Source organism: Pseudochaenichthys georgianus, chromosome 6, assembly GCF_902827115.2.
Source record: "Pseudochaenichthys georgianus chromosome 6, fPseGeo1.2, whole genome shotgun sequence".
Classification (NCBI taxonomy): Eukaryota; Metazoa; Chordata; class Actinopteri; order Perciformes; family Channichthyidae; genus Pseudochaenichthys; species Pseudochaenichthys georgianus.
In genome coordinates, this window is record NC_047508.1 from 1733471 (window position 1) to 1746833 (window position 13363).

Genomic DNA, 13363 nt, shown 5'->3' on the forward strand with positions numbered 1-13363 from the left:
ATCCTGATGGAGAGAGGTTCTGGTCCTGATGGAGAGAGGTTCTAGTCCTGATGGAGAGAGGTTCTGATCCTGATGGAGAGAGGTTCTGGTCCTGATGGAGAGAGGTTCTGCCCAGGAAGCGGAAAGACTCCACAGAAGTTACTGGGGTGTCACACAGAGTGATGGGGGTCACACAGAGTGATGGGGGCGGGTGGGGCTGCGTTCTTCCTGATGTCCACGACCATCTCCACTGTTTTTAGGGCGTTGAGAGATGAGTCCGATGAGGGTGGTGCCGTCTGAACTCCAGGAGCGTGACAGACTGGTGACTGGAGGTGCAGCTGTTGGTGTACAGGGAGAAGAGCAGAGGGGAAAGAACGCAGCCTTGAGGGGAACCGGTGCTGATGGTCCGGGGGTCAGAGACGTGTTTCCCCAGCCTCACGTGCTGCTTCCTGTCAGACAGGAAGTCTGTGATCAACCTGCAGGTGGAGTCGGGCACGCGCAGCTGGGAGAGCTTGTCCTGCAGCAGAGCCAGGATGATGGTGTTGAAGGCGGAGCTGAAGTCCACAAACAGGATCGTAGGTTCCTGCTGTGTCCAGGTGCTGGAGGAGGAAGTGAAGGGCCATGCTGACAGCGTGGTCCACAGACCTGTTGGCTCTGTAGGCGATCTGCAGGGGGTCCAGGAGGGGGTCTGTGATGGATTTCAGGTGGGACAGGACAAGGCGCTCAAAGGACTTCATAATCACAGAGGTCAGGGTGACGGGTCTGTAGTCATTTATTCCTGTGATCCTTGTTTTCTTGGGAACCGGGATGATGGTGGAGGTTTTGAAGCATGCTGGGACGTGGCATGTCTCCAGTGAGGTGTTGAAGATGTCAGTAAACACAGGAGACAGCTGATCAGCACAGAGCTTCAGGGTGGAGGGGGAGACATGGTCCCTTTCATCGATTGAGAGAGAGTCTGATGTGTCGGAGGAGGTCAGCGGTGTGGGGGAGTGAGATACTGAAGGGGAGGGGGATGTGGAGGTGTGAGACTGAAGCTGTTGCGAGGTGTCATGGGGGATGGTGTCAGGATAGAACTCTCTGTCTTCAAATCTGCAGTAGAACTGATTCAGATGGTTTGCAAGGCGTCGGCCGTTCATGGAGAGGGAGGCTTGTGGCTTGTGGTTTGTGATCTGTCTTAGACCACGCCACACAGAAGCAGAGTCGTTTGCTGAGAGCTGATGTTGGAGTTTCTCAGAGTATTGTCGTTTAGCATCTCTCCCTGCCTTGCTAAAGACGAACTTCGACTCTCTAAAACGTGCCTTATCGCCACTCCTAAACGCCTCCTCCTTTTGCAATCTTAGCCGTTTCAGTTTTGGTATGAACCAGGGCTGGTTGTCGTTGAAACTCACCCTGGTGCGTGTTGGTGCACTCTGTCCTCCTCACAGAAGCTGATGTATGACGTCACAGCCTCTGCATATTCATCCAGACTTTGAGTGGTAGTCCTGAACATGTCTCAGTCCAAACACGCCTGAAGTTCCTCCATAGCTTTACTGCTCCACTGCCTGAATGTCCTCACTACAGGCTTACACAGCTTGAGTGTTTGCCTGTATGCAGGAATCAGGCGAACCATGGTGTGGTCAGATTGCACAGTGCAGCGTGGGGGACGGCGTGATAGGCTCCCTTGATGGTTGTGTAACAGTGATCCAATATATTCCCCTTTCTGGTGGTGCATTAAATAAACGGTTTATATGTTGGGAGTTTGTGGCTGAGGTTGCCTTTGTTAAAGTCACCAAGAACAATAGGCAGTCCGGATAAGTCCTCTCCACACACAGCATCTGGTCGGCGAGTGTGCGCTGTGCCTCCTGCACGTTCGCATGCGGTGGAAAGTCCACACCGACCAGTATGCATGAGGAGAACTCGGGGGGAATACAAGGATTTGCAGTTGATGATAAGAGCTTCCAGAGTGGGAGAGCAGTGCTGCAGAATCACTGTCACGTCGTTGCACCAGCCAATGTTGGTGTAACATATTCCTCCACCTTTTGATTGGCCAGAGAGCTCCGTGTCACGATCCGCTCTCAACAGCTGGAAGCCTAATGTGGCAACACCTGCCTGCCACTCCCAAGGAAAGAGAGTGGGGGGGGGGGGGGGGGGGTCAGGTGTGCCACAGTGAAGCAGGGAAGAGTGGGGGGGGGGGGGGGGTCAGGTGTGCCACAGTGAAGCAGGGAGGAGTGGGGGGGGGGGGGTCAGGTGTGCCACAGTGAAGCAGGGAAGAGTGGGGGGGGGGGGTCAGGTGTGCCACAGTGAAGCAGGGAAGAGTGGGGGGGGGGGTCAGGTGTGCCACAGTGAAGCAGGGAAGAGTGGGGGGGGGGGGGTCAGGTGTGCCACAGTGAAGCAGGGAAGAGTGGGGGGGGGGGGTCAGGTGTGCCACAGTGAAGCAGGGAGGAGTGGGGGGGGGGGTCAGGTGTGCCACAGTGAAGCAGGGAGGAGTGGGGGGGGGGGGGGTCAGGTGTGCCACAGTGAAGCAGGGAGGTGTGGGGGGGGGGGTCAGGTGTGCCACAGTGAAGCAGGGAAGAGTGGGGGGGGGGGGTCAGGTGTGCCACAGTGAAGCAGGGGGGAGGGGGGGGGGGGGGTCAGGTGTGCCACAGTGAAGCAGGGAAGAGTGGGGGGGGGGGTCAGGTGTGCCACAGTGAAGCAGGGAAGAGTGGGGGGGGGGTCAGGTGTGCCACAGTGAAGCAGGGAAGAGTGGGGGGGGGGGTCAGGTGTGCCACAGTGAAGCAGGGAAGAGTGGGGGGGGGGGTCAGGTGTGCCACAGTGAAGCAGGGAAGAGTGGGGGGGGGGGGGCAGGTGTGCCACAGTGAAGCAGGGGTCAGGTGTGCCACAGTGAAGCAGGGAAGAGTGGGGGGGGGGTCAGGTGTGCCACAGTGAAGCAGGGAAGAGTGGGGGGGGGGGTCAGGTGTGCCACAGTGAAGCAGGGAAGAGTGGGGGGGATTCTCTGTGATTGAGTGAAACACAGATCTGCATCTGCATTCAAATATGGCAATGCACATCTGTGCGTCTTGTGTTGTGATTTTCTGTAAATTCTGGCGCTTCATGTGCAGAAAAGATTGTTGCATTTTACAAGATTAGACAACTCGGGAAACAGCATTCTTCTCTTGCCATTATGTGATTTAGCAAATATCCAATGGATGTAGAGGCTAGTTGAGACTGCTGTCAGCACTGACGATGTGTGTTAACCCCAATAGAGACCATTTTCACACCAGCCGTCACACCAAATCAGGGTAATGGCGTAAAGTACGGGGGGCAATAGGGCCCTTTCCTACCTCTCTACTTCGGGCTCCCTTGCTTAGACCACAAACATCTTCGAAATAAGTCACTTTTACTACACAACTAATTTACGATGCCAAACTGACAGTGCAAAAGCACGGACATACCTTTACTTTAAGAGTAAAGAAGTATGGGCTTTGAGATGTACTTAATTAAAAATTAGCCATATACCAACTTTTTTATATACCAAGTCAAGCTGGTAACTGCATCTCACTTCATGTGAATAGAACATTAAAGAACTTTCAAAATTGTAATATATTCATTGTCATACATACACCAATCACGTTTCTATAGGACATTACATTGAAATTATCATTCCATCAAACAAAGAAAAAAAAACTAAAGTAATGATCCTATTTGCAAAATGTAGGAAGTACAGGTATTTGTGTAAAAAATGTAAGGAGTAAAAGTAAAAAGTTGTCATAAAAAAAAAATAGTGGGGTAAAGTATGTTACAAAAAGGTTCAATGAAAAAACTAGGCATTAAATAAGATGGCTAGAGTCACGAAAAATGTATCCTTAGGTGCTTTTATTGACAGCCAACGTGCTGAAAAACACAAAGTAACCAGGATTTTACAGGAAGAAAACAAAAACCTCATATATACATTACAGGTCGAGGACATACAACTGGTACCTCTCTGCTCTACCGCCACAGTCAGACTCTCCATCATATTTCCATGTTAACAAAATTGTATTTATTCCAGTTTAATGATTGTGATTGAAAAGCCTAAGGAGGCTGGTACACATTGCAAAGAGGGATTTGTATTCCTTAACAATATTCATAAACTTAACCATGTTGTAGCCTGAGAAAGGCTAAACCATATCAAAGAATACATTAACTACATTATCTCATTTAGCTGTAGCTTTTATAAACAACAAAAAATACGTATTGACCAGGCCTTGAACCAGGGACCCTGCGGTCATAAGTCAACTGCTTTCCAGCTGAGCCACAGCACACACGCTGAATCTCACTGAAAACACTGCAACATTTTTATTCCTACATTTATTTATGCTTATACAAGCATAAATAAATGTAGGAATAAAAATTTATATTCTATATTCTATTCTATTCTATCTATTTATACTTATGACATGTTCCGACCTCTATATGAGTGAGGGTCTGAGCTCTCTTGATTCTATCGTGTCACCGGGCCCGGGTGCAGGAGGGGTAATATGGTTCTTATTATACATCCAGGTATTATGAGCGTTGTGGTTCAACGGTTCAACCGATCTGAATTGCTTCCTGAAGCAGTCACGTGGTATCAACAGGCAGCGAGGCTTTGTTTGTCATCGATGACGTCACTGGCCCAAAACGATACAAGCCTCTATACGAGCTTCACAAAAAGCTTCGGGGATTACTCGACACACGCTCCGAAGCCTCGGCGCAATACGTAACATCACTACCTTTTACCATGCCCCTATGCCAACTGTGATGAAGGCTTCTTCTTCACATTACCACCCTCCTCTCCTACATCAACGATGTTTGGCAGCCTTGACTGCGGTGACGTTTTCCTTGCTTGCTTTGTGCCACACACAGAACTTGAACGGTTGTAGTTCAAGATACCATCTAGTCACCCTGGCATTCCGGTCCTTCATGGTCTGAATCCACGTCAAGGCTCTATGGTCCGTCTGTAGGTCGAATTCCCTCCCGAGTAGGTAGTACCTTAGGCTGTCCAATGCCCACTTGATTGCCAGACACTCCTTCTCGATGGTGGAGTACCGGGTTTCACGGGGCAGAAGTTTCCTGCTGAGATACAACACTGGACGTTCCTCTCCTGGTTCTCCCTGAGCCAGCACTGCACCGATGCCCACTCCAGAGACATCCACCTGAACCAGGAAGCGTCTTTTGAAGTCAGGACTCTGCAGTACCGGAGACGAGCACAGTTTTTTCTTCAACTCCTGGAAAGCCCTTTCACACTCTTCATTCCATTCCACAGGATTCCGAGCAGCCTTGCACGTGAGTTTGGTCAATGGAACTGCTAGAGTGGCAAACTGAGGAATGAAACGTCGATACCATCCAACCAGGCCAAGAAAGGACCGTACTTGTTTCTTGGTACGAGGTCTCGGACTGTTCAGGACGGCCTCAACTTTGTCCACCTGTGGCCTGACTTCACCGTTCCCCAGCTGATACCCAAGGTAACGAGTCTCCTGCTTAGCCCACTCACATTTCTGTAGATTGAGTGTGAGTCCTGCGGCATGGATTGTACCTAGGACCCGACGAAGGTGATCGAGATGTTCCTCCCAGGTCCTGCTGTAAATGACCACGTCATCCAGGTAGGCAGCACTGCAGTCCTCGCACCCCAGAAGAACTTTGTCCATTAACCTCTGGAAGGTTGCTGGGGCACCATGCAGACCAAACGGCATCACAGTAAACTGGAAGAGGCCTAGTGGGCTTCTGAATGCGGTGAGGTGCCGGGACTGGCTTTCCAAGGGGACCTGCCAATACCCCTTGCAGAGGTCCAAGGTAGTGATGTAGTTGGCTCGACCAATCCTCTCCAGCAGGTCCTCAATCCGGGGCATTGGGTAGGCGGCATCAAAGAAGGAGATGGCATTCAGCTTCCTAAAGTCAATGCAAATGCGGAGAGAGCCATCCTTCTTGGGTACAATGACAATAGGGCTACTACACTCACTGGTTGATGGTTCAATTACTCCCAGCTCGAGCATCAAGCGGATTTCTTCCTTCAACGCCTCCACTAAACGTTCCGGTACTCTGTAGCATGCCTGCCGAACTGTGTTCTGCCCCGGTTTTACTCGGATTACATGCTGCAACACACCTGTCCGGCCTGGTTTCTGTGTGAACAAGCGGTATCGAAAATAACTTGCAAGTCAACTGGCTTCTTACGATGAACTGCCGCTACACCCCCAGAAGGATTACCAAATCTGTCAGGAGAAGACATCAATGAAGGCCCAACGTCAACGTGTGGACCCCCCCGGTAGCGATGTACAGGCTGCTGGGAGGCCTCAACTGAGACCCGCTGGAGATGGCCCAGGTTTCCGGTTTTGCCCCTTGGGTTTCAAAACCAATTGATAGTCCTTCTTCCTCTGACGTCACAGCTGTGTCCCATTCCTCATCCTTCTTCAAAAAAGGTTTTCGCTCAGAGCGTAGTCCAGTTCGTGTTTCAACAACACGTCCCTTTTTGCGACTGGCCATCCCACTTCTGACACCATATGTTACAAAAAGGTTCAATGAAAAAACTAGGCATTAAATAAGATGGCTAGAGTCACGAAATATGTATCCTTAGGTGCTTTTATTGACAGCCAACGTGCTGAAAAAACACAAACACAAAAAACCTCATATATACATTACAGGTCGAGGACATATAACTGGTACCTCTCTGCTCTACCGCCACAGTCAGACTCCCCCCAAAACACTTGTGGCCAGGGTTTTATACATGTTAAGCCCCTCCCCATAGGATTATCCACTATTTATACCCCTAACCAATGTCATTCTAATCTACAAACACATTCACAATGCAAGACAAATTACCCAAACACACCAAATCACAATAGGTCAACATATTATCTCTTTGACCACAGAAGCCCCAAACAATAACATTTTTATACTTGCAAGAAAAGTGCCACCCGCGCCCATGCACTACATGGTATGCTCCCATTGAGCACAGGTGTTCCCACTGATTGAGCCTCTACTTAAGGCTGCTTCTTTCTGTGGCTCTGTTTGGCCTTCACAACCTTTAAGGAGAGGGTCAGCAGGTTACTTGCAAAAAGACTTCCAATAAATTAGTTTTGAACAAACAATGACTTGGGTTTTATTTTCTCAAATGCGTGTTGCCCTCAGTGTGCCTTTTACCATGCCCCTATGCCAACTGTGATGAAGGCTTCTTCTTCACAAAGTACTGATCCCAGACAAATCTACTTAAGTACAGTAACTAAGTATTTGTACTTCACTACTTTCCATCTCATAGTTGCATAGTGGTTCGAAGCAACTCAGGTACAGCAAAGGGAGCTTTGCTTTATTTGTTCTCAAAGGAAGTCTAATCTAAGTGATTTGGTGCGCTGAACTGCCATACCTTTGAACCCAGACACCAGCATCAGCAGTAAAGAGAGGGATTTATGATGTAGAGAATACGGAGGCATTACAGAAGTGAGTGCCGGTGTCTCAGTTTGAGGAAGGAGATGATGGCAGTATGAGTGGTAACATCTAGAAGAGTGAGGTGGGGCTCAGAGAGGGAGACGGGGAAATAAGGAAGATGGGGAGGAAAAACACAGCGAGATGAGCGAGAACTCTGTTTTAGTGAGAGAGAGAGAGAGAGAGAGAGAGAGAGAGAGAGAGAGAGAGAGAGAGAGAGAGAGAGAGAGAGAGAGAGAGAGAGAGAGAGAGAGAGAGAGAGAGAGAGAGAGAGAGAGAGAGAGAGAGCAGGGTTACATAGTTTTGGATCAGTTTCAGTTCTTGCCTGGCAATCCATTATGGATTAGTGGTGGGTCGGCCCCGTTTGTATTATGTATGGAATCTATCGTTAATGGACATCTCGAGCACTTCATAGGTATTCAATGAGAAAGACATCACTCCACTGTCAGCACTAACACCGTTTGCCTCAGTGGCGCTCAGTGTTGTGGAACCGGGAAACTGGTTAAACTACTATTATTGGGACAAAGAGTGATACAGGGCGGGGGTTATTCCATTCATCACATGGTGAACTCACAGAGACCCAACGGGTTGGACAGAAATAACAGTGTGTGTATGTTTGCATGTGACTGGAGCAGCAGTAACCCTTCAAATAGAGGCTGAATTAACAGTGGAATAAAACATATCTCGACACGTGTGAGGATCATGATTTGAATCCTTTAATACACACAGAATATACTGAATGTAGAGAAAAGAAAGCTTCTAAATTCTTGCCCTGACCTTCAACCTTGCTGCATAAAAAAGGCTGTCACCGTCAGTTGCATCAGCTATAACTCACTGACTGAGACACACTGTCTCTTACAGTTGACTGACCTGTTTTAAAGAGACTTCTTAATATTCCTTAGTATTAGTTTGACATTGCAATTACCCAAAGAAACACATTGCTCAATCTTGGACAGAATAATGTAATTTGATGGTCTTGATTGGTTTCCATACTATGACACAGGCATGCCTCCCTACTCTGCCTCTGATTGGCTAGTATTCATCGCCTTTGTTTCCTTGGTTGGTTAAGTTTAGGCATGAGGATGAAGAAGGGTTAGGGTAATAATATGAATTCAGTGTTTTGTCGAACAAATAATGTCCCTTAATGCATATTTCCCTATAAATGAATGTTCTTTGGTTTTAATTGACAATGTTTGGCAACATAACGCCTAAGATAAAGTTTCTGGATGCGACCTGACTACGTGGTGCTATCATTGTACATGTAGCATAATTAGCTTTCTACCAATAATTTGGGCGGTGTAACTTTCACTATAACCTACCTTTGTAAAAGTCTGACTTGACAGCTTGTGTAGTCTATGTATTGCTTACATCTGATAGCTGGTATGAAAATGCTTTTCTAAACGGTTAAATGTAGGGAACATGTGGTCATTAAAAGTATGGCTAAAAGCATCAGGATTGGTCTTCTCTCTCCATCAGGTTGACAAATGTCCAGTGTAAAAGGGGTTAATATGCACATGCAACCAAAGAGCAAATACGAGCACTTTGAATACACAACTCAACTAACACAAATTAAATCTTGAAAAAAGATTGTGGATAAATGAAGCACACAGAACACAGATTTGCATCTGGTCATAAGTAATGAACTTTACCCCCAGGTTCCTAAGCCATTTCATATTTCAGTTAAATCCTATTTAAATGTACTGGCTGATTTTGTCACAGACCTTTAAACTTTATTGGATCTGTTAAAAATGTTTGCTACTGTTTATTGGCTAAGTACAGTAAGTGATACAACAAAACCATCCGAGAAAGCATTTAGCATTTAATGGAGTCTATCATGTATCATGCCTTTTGACTACTTCATATTTGCACTTAGGGTGTCTACCTGTTCAAATTAATCTGTTATATATCACACAGGCTCCACCCTGTATACTGGACTCTATGGGTACTACTCTCTATCATACTGTACGTGCATTCACCTACTGAGTTCCGTAAACGTAGCCGGCCAATCGGGGTGAGTCTACCTGAATGCGCGCGCTGGCCCACAGTATATAAGGCGGCTACGCCCTCCGACCGCCATCCTTAATCCTCTTAAAAACACCGCCTTGAGAGCCGCCTCGTCCCATCGAGCCTCTGCAGCGAGTGTGTAAAACTCGATGGAGTAATCAGCCACTGTCCGGCTTCCTTGTTGCAGGCTAAGCAGCTTATTCTCGGCGGAGCCAGAGGAGTTGGGATGATCAAAAACAGCTGAGAACCGATCAGAGAAGCCCTCAAAACGTAGAGTGTCAAACTCCACCGAAGAGTTGAAAGCCTCTGCCCAGGTTAAAGCTCTCCCGCGGAGCAACCCCAAAACAAAATTAATCCTCGTTGCTTCAGCAGCAAATGCAACAGGACGCTGGCGAAAAACCTTGTTACATTGGAACAAAAAACCTCTGCATTTCTCCACTTCTCCGTGAAATGGCTCAGGATCGGTGATAGGAAAATCCTGGCGAGGAGGGGGCAAAGGGGCTGGACTGGGAGTGGCCTGAGATGCTACCGTCGAGGTAGTGAGAGCGGAGATCTGGCACGCCAACTCGGAGACATGAAGAGCCATGGACCTGTTACGGCCCGTCTACACTACAGCGTCGAAAACTCCAATCTGCCCATTCACTTTCAATGGGGTGACGTCACGTTGCCTCGCTTTTTCGCCGAACTGAATTGTGGGTAGCAGAGCGGTCCGTCTCCGCCGTCTCCGGCGTCAGAAGTTGAACAAGTTGGCCGGAGACGCCGGAGTAGCCAGCGCCAGCCAATCAAATCCCGTTTCTGAAAATCTGACAGCTGAAGCCGTAGCCAATCAAACCGCGTCTAAACTGGGAGAGATATCCCGCCGTTCATTTCTATATTTCAAAAAAAGTCGGAGGAGAAACTAACTATCGCCGTAGAGAATCACCCGGTTTTGTATGACCAGACCCTCTTCACCTCCCGGGATACAAACCGGAGGAGCCAGGCATGGAGGGAGGTGGCAGAGACAGTGGGGGAAACTGGTAGGTTTTCGCCTGTTTGGGGAGTTTATATATATATTGCTCGCATAAAATCCCCGGGGGTTTTTGCTTTGTATGTCGGGGGCGGGAGATTCATGTGATTGGTTGTTGGTCGTGTTGCTTGAATAAAATCCCCAAGCTCCAGACACGCCCAGCTCCAAGCTATTTTTTAAGCTGTAGTGTGGACGCTCCGTTACTCTCAACCAACGCTCGGATGAGCTTTTCGTGTTCACCCAGGAGGGAGCCCTGACTTGACAGGGCATGAAGGATTGGGGTAGAATCCGCTCCGCGTCCTGCAGGGTTCATTCTTGGCCAGTTCTTTTGTTACGCTCCTCGTAAAGAGACTCAAAACTTGAACCCGCTATGCAAGAACACTTGGGACGGAGACTTAGGTGAAGTGTCAAAAAGACTGGATTTATTTAAGTCCTCAAAAAACAGGCAGGGGACAAAGTAAACTCTCAACAGAGTGGGGAGAACGTGGAGCAGGGATGAGACGGAGGTTGGGCTGGACGTGGCAGGCAGGACGGAATGGAATGTGGAGTTTCTGGAACAGGCACAAAACAGAACAGGATTAGTATATGAAAAAATCCAACTGGAAGAGTATACAAAAGGACTAGAAAATCTAGTCAGCCGGAACTGGAGTTTACCACTGTGAGTATACGAAGAACTGGCGAAGTCTGATGATCGAACCGGAGTTTTAAGCAGCAGCAGGTGAGTAGTGGTAATCAGTGATGATGAGAAACAGGAGCGGAGGTGAGTTGGCGGAAAACGGAAAGTAGGTCAACCACGCCCAGCCAGGAAGACAGACAAACAGATACACAAACAAACAGAAAAAAGGAGAAGGAGATACTGCAATTCCTCACATATACTTTGGTTTCTTATTTTACATGTTCTGATACTATTCATCTGAAGTGAATATAATATTAACAGATAGTTAACATTTTACTTCAAACAACATTTAAAATAACCTTGTTTTGTGTTATGTATACATGTGTTAGGTTATTTATTGTTTTGTTTTTTATATATGCTAGTTCTTTCCTTTTTAAAAAGACAAATACAGCTTAATTTAAATAAGTTCCTTTTTTGTAAGTCACAAAATGTTCAGCATTCATTTCATTTCAAACCTTTATTTAGACAGATAGGTCCCTTGAGATCATGGATCTCTTTTACAAGGGAGACCTGCATCAATTTAGTTCCACAAGAAACATAAAAACAACATAAAAACAAACAATAGAGGACATCATATTTACATATTCACCAACACTTACAAACACCCATAGTGTCAGAAAGCATCTCGTGCAGACGTGCCTTAAAAACATTCAGAGAAATAAAATTGCTCAATTTCAATTTGGACTGTAGGCTGTTCCAAGCAAGTGGAGCTGTGCACATAAAAGCCGTCTTACCTAAGACAGTCCTCCCTCTTGGCACATCTAACAAGACCACATCCTGCGATCTCAGACAATAGCTGCCCGCAACTTTCTGCTTTACCAGAGAACAGATATAATACGGGAGTTTGCCCAACAAAGCTTTATAGATAAAAGTGTACCAGTGACTGAGCCTCCGTACAGAGAGAGATGGTAAACCTGCCTTGGCATACAGGGTACAGTGATGTGTAAGCGCTTTACAATTTGTGACAAATCTCAGAGCACTGTGATACGCAGCATCCAATTTGCTCAGGTAATGGGCAGGTGCATTCATATAAAACAAATCCCCATAGTCCAGCACAGGTAAAAAGGTCACAGTGACTAGCCTTCTCCTGGCCTCAAGAGAGAAACAGCACTTGTTCCTGAAAAAGAAACCTAGCCTAACCCTCAGTTTTTTTAGCAGGTTATTGACATGAAGTTTAAAAGAGAGACAATCATCAAGCCAGATACCAAGGTATTTGTAACAGGCAACAACTTCAAGTTGTAGTTACAATATCTAAAACAGGCTCTGGTGTCTTTTTAGCTTTTGAAAAGAGCATTACCTTGATTTTATCCACATTTAAAAGAAGCTTTAATTCAGAGAGCTGAGTCTGAATAATGTTAAAAACAGCCTGTATTTTAACAACAGCCTCTTTAATGGAGGGACCTGCAGAGTACATCACGGTATCATCCGCATACAAATGTAAAGTAGCTTCATCCACATTATCACCTACACTGTTAATATATATGGAGAATAAAAGTGGTCCTAAAACAGAACCTTGTGGTACACCATTAGAAATGTTTAACCACTCAGAAGTCAGCCCAGTGTTTTTAGTGTTAAAAACAGCCTGTAATTTAACACCAGCCTCTTTAATGCACAGTACATCACGGTATCATCCGCATAAACATGTAAAGTATACGGTGGCCCTGAGAGGCCAGGGTGCTGCAAATAAAAGAACGCTGCAAATAAAAAAACCGCTGCAAATAAAAAGAAACAGAAACGCCGAGCAAATAAAAACGCCGCGATGCAAATAAAAAAGCCACAACGGAAGTGAATTACCGGGGACTATTATTGCTGATGCACATGCGGTTTTTTATGCGAGAGAAGAAGAAGGCTGGGGGATCTCCAGGAAACATCTCATGGGTAAGTTTATAATGTTAAAGTTACACAGGATGTAGATAATATCTGTCGCTGCCGTATCTATGACTTTAAATGACGTTATTTTGTGTGTGGGAGCAGATTATGTGTGTAGTGTATAATGTTAGTAGAACATAGCTACTTTTATCTGCTAACGTTAGCTGTTTTCTAACCAAACGGATCTGAGCCGAACGGGACTAAGACACACAAAGTAAGTTGAATATGCCTTTATTCAACAGACGAACTCGGGTCCTCTCCTCAACATGCTCTGAATGAACAACTTTTACTGAATTAGAGCTTGGCAAATTAACGCGTTATTAGCGCGTTAATCGCAGGATATACGATTACAACTTTTAATCGTTGCCCAGCCCTATATTGAATACTTACAAGTATAGATCTTCACTAACATCCTGTAGTCATCTAAATGTGCCTGTCTA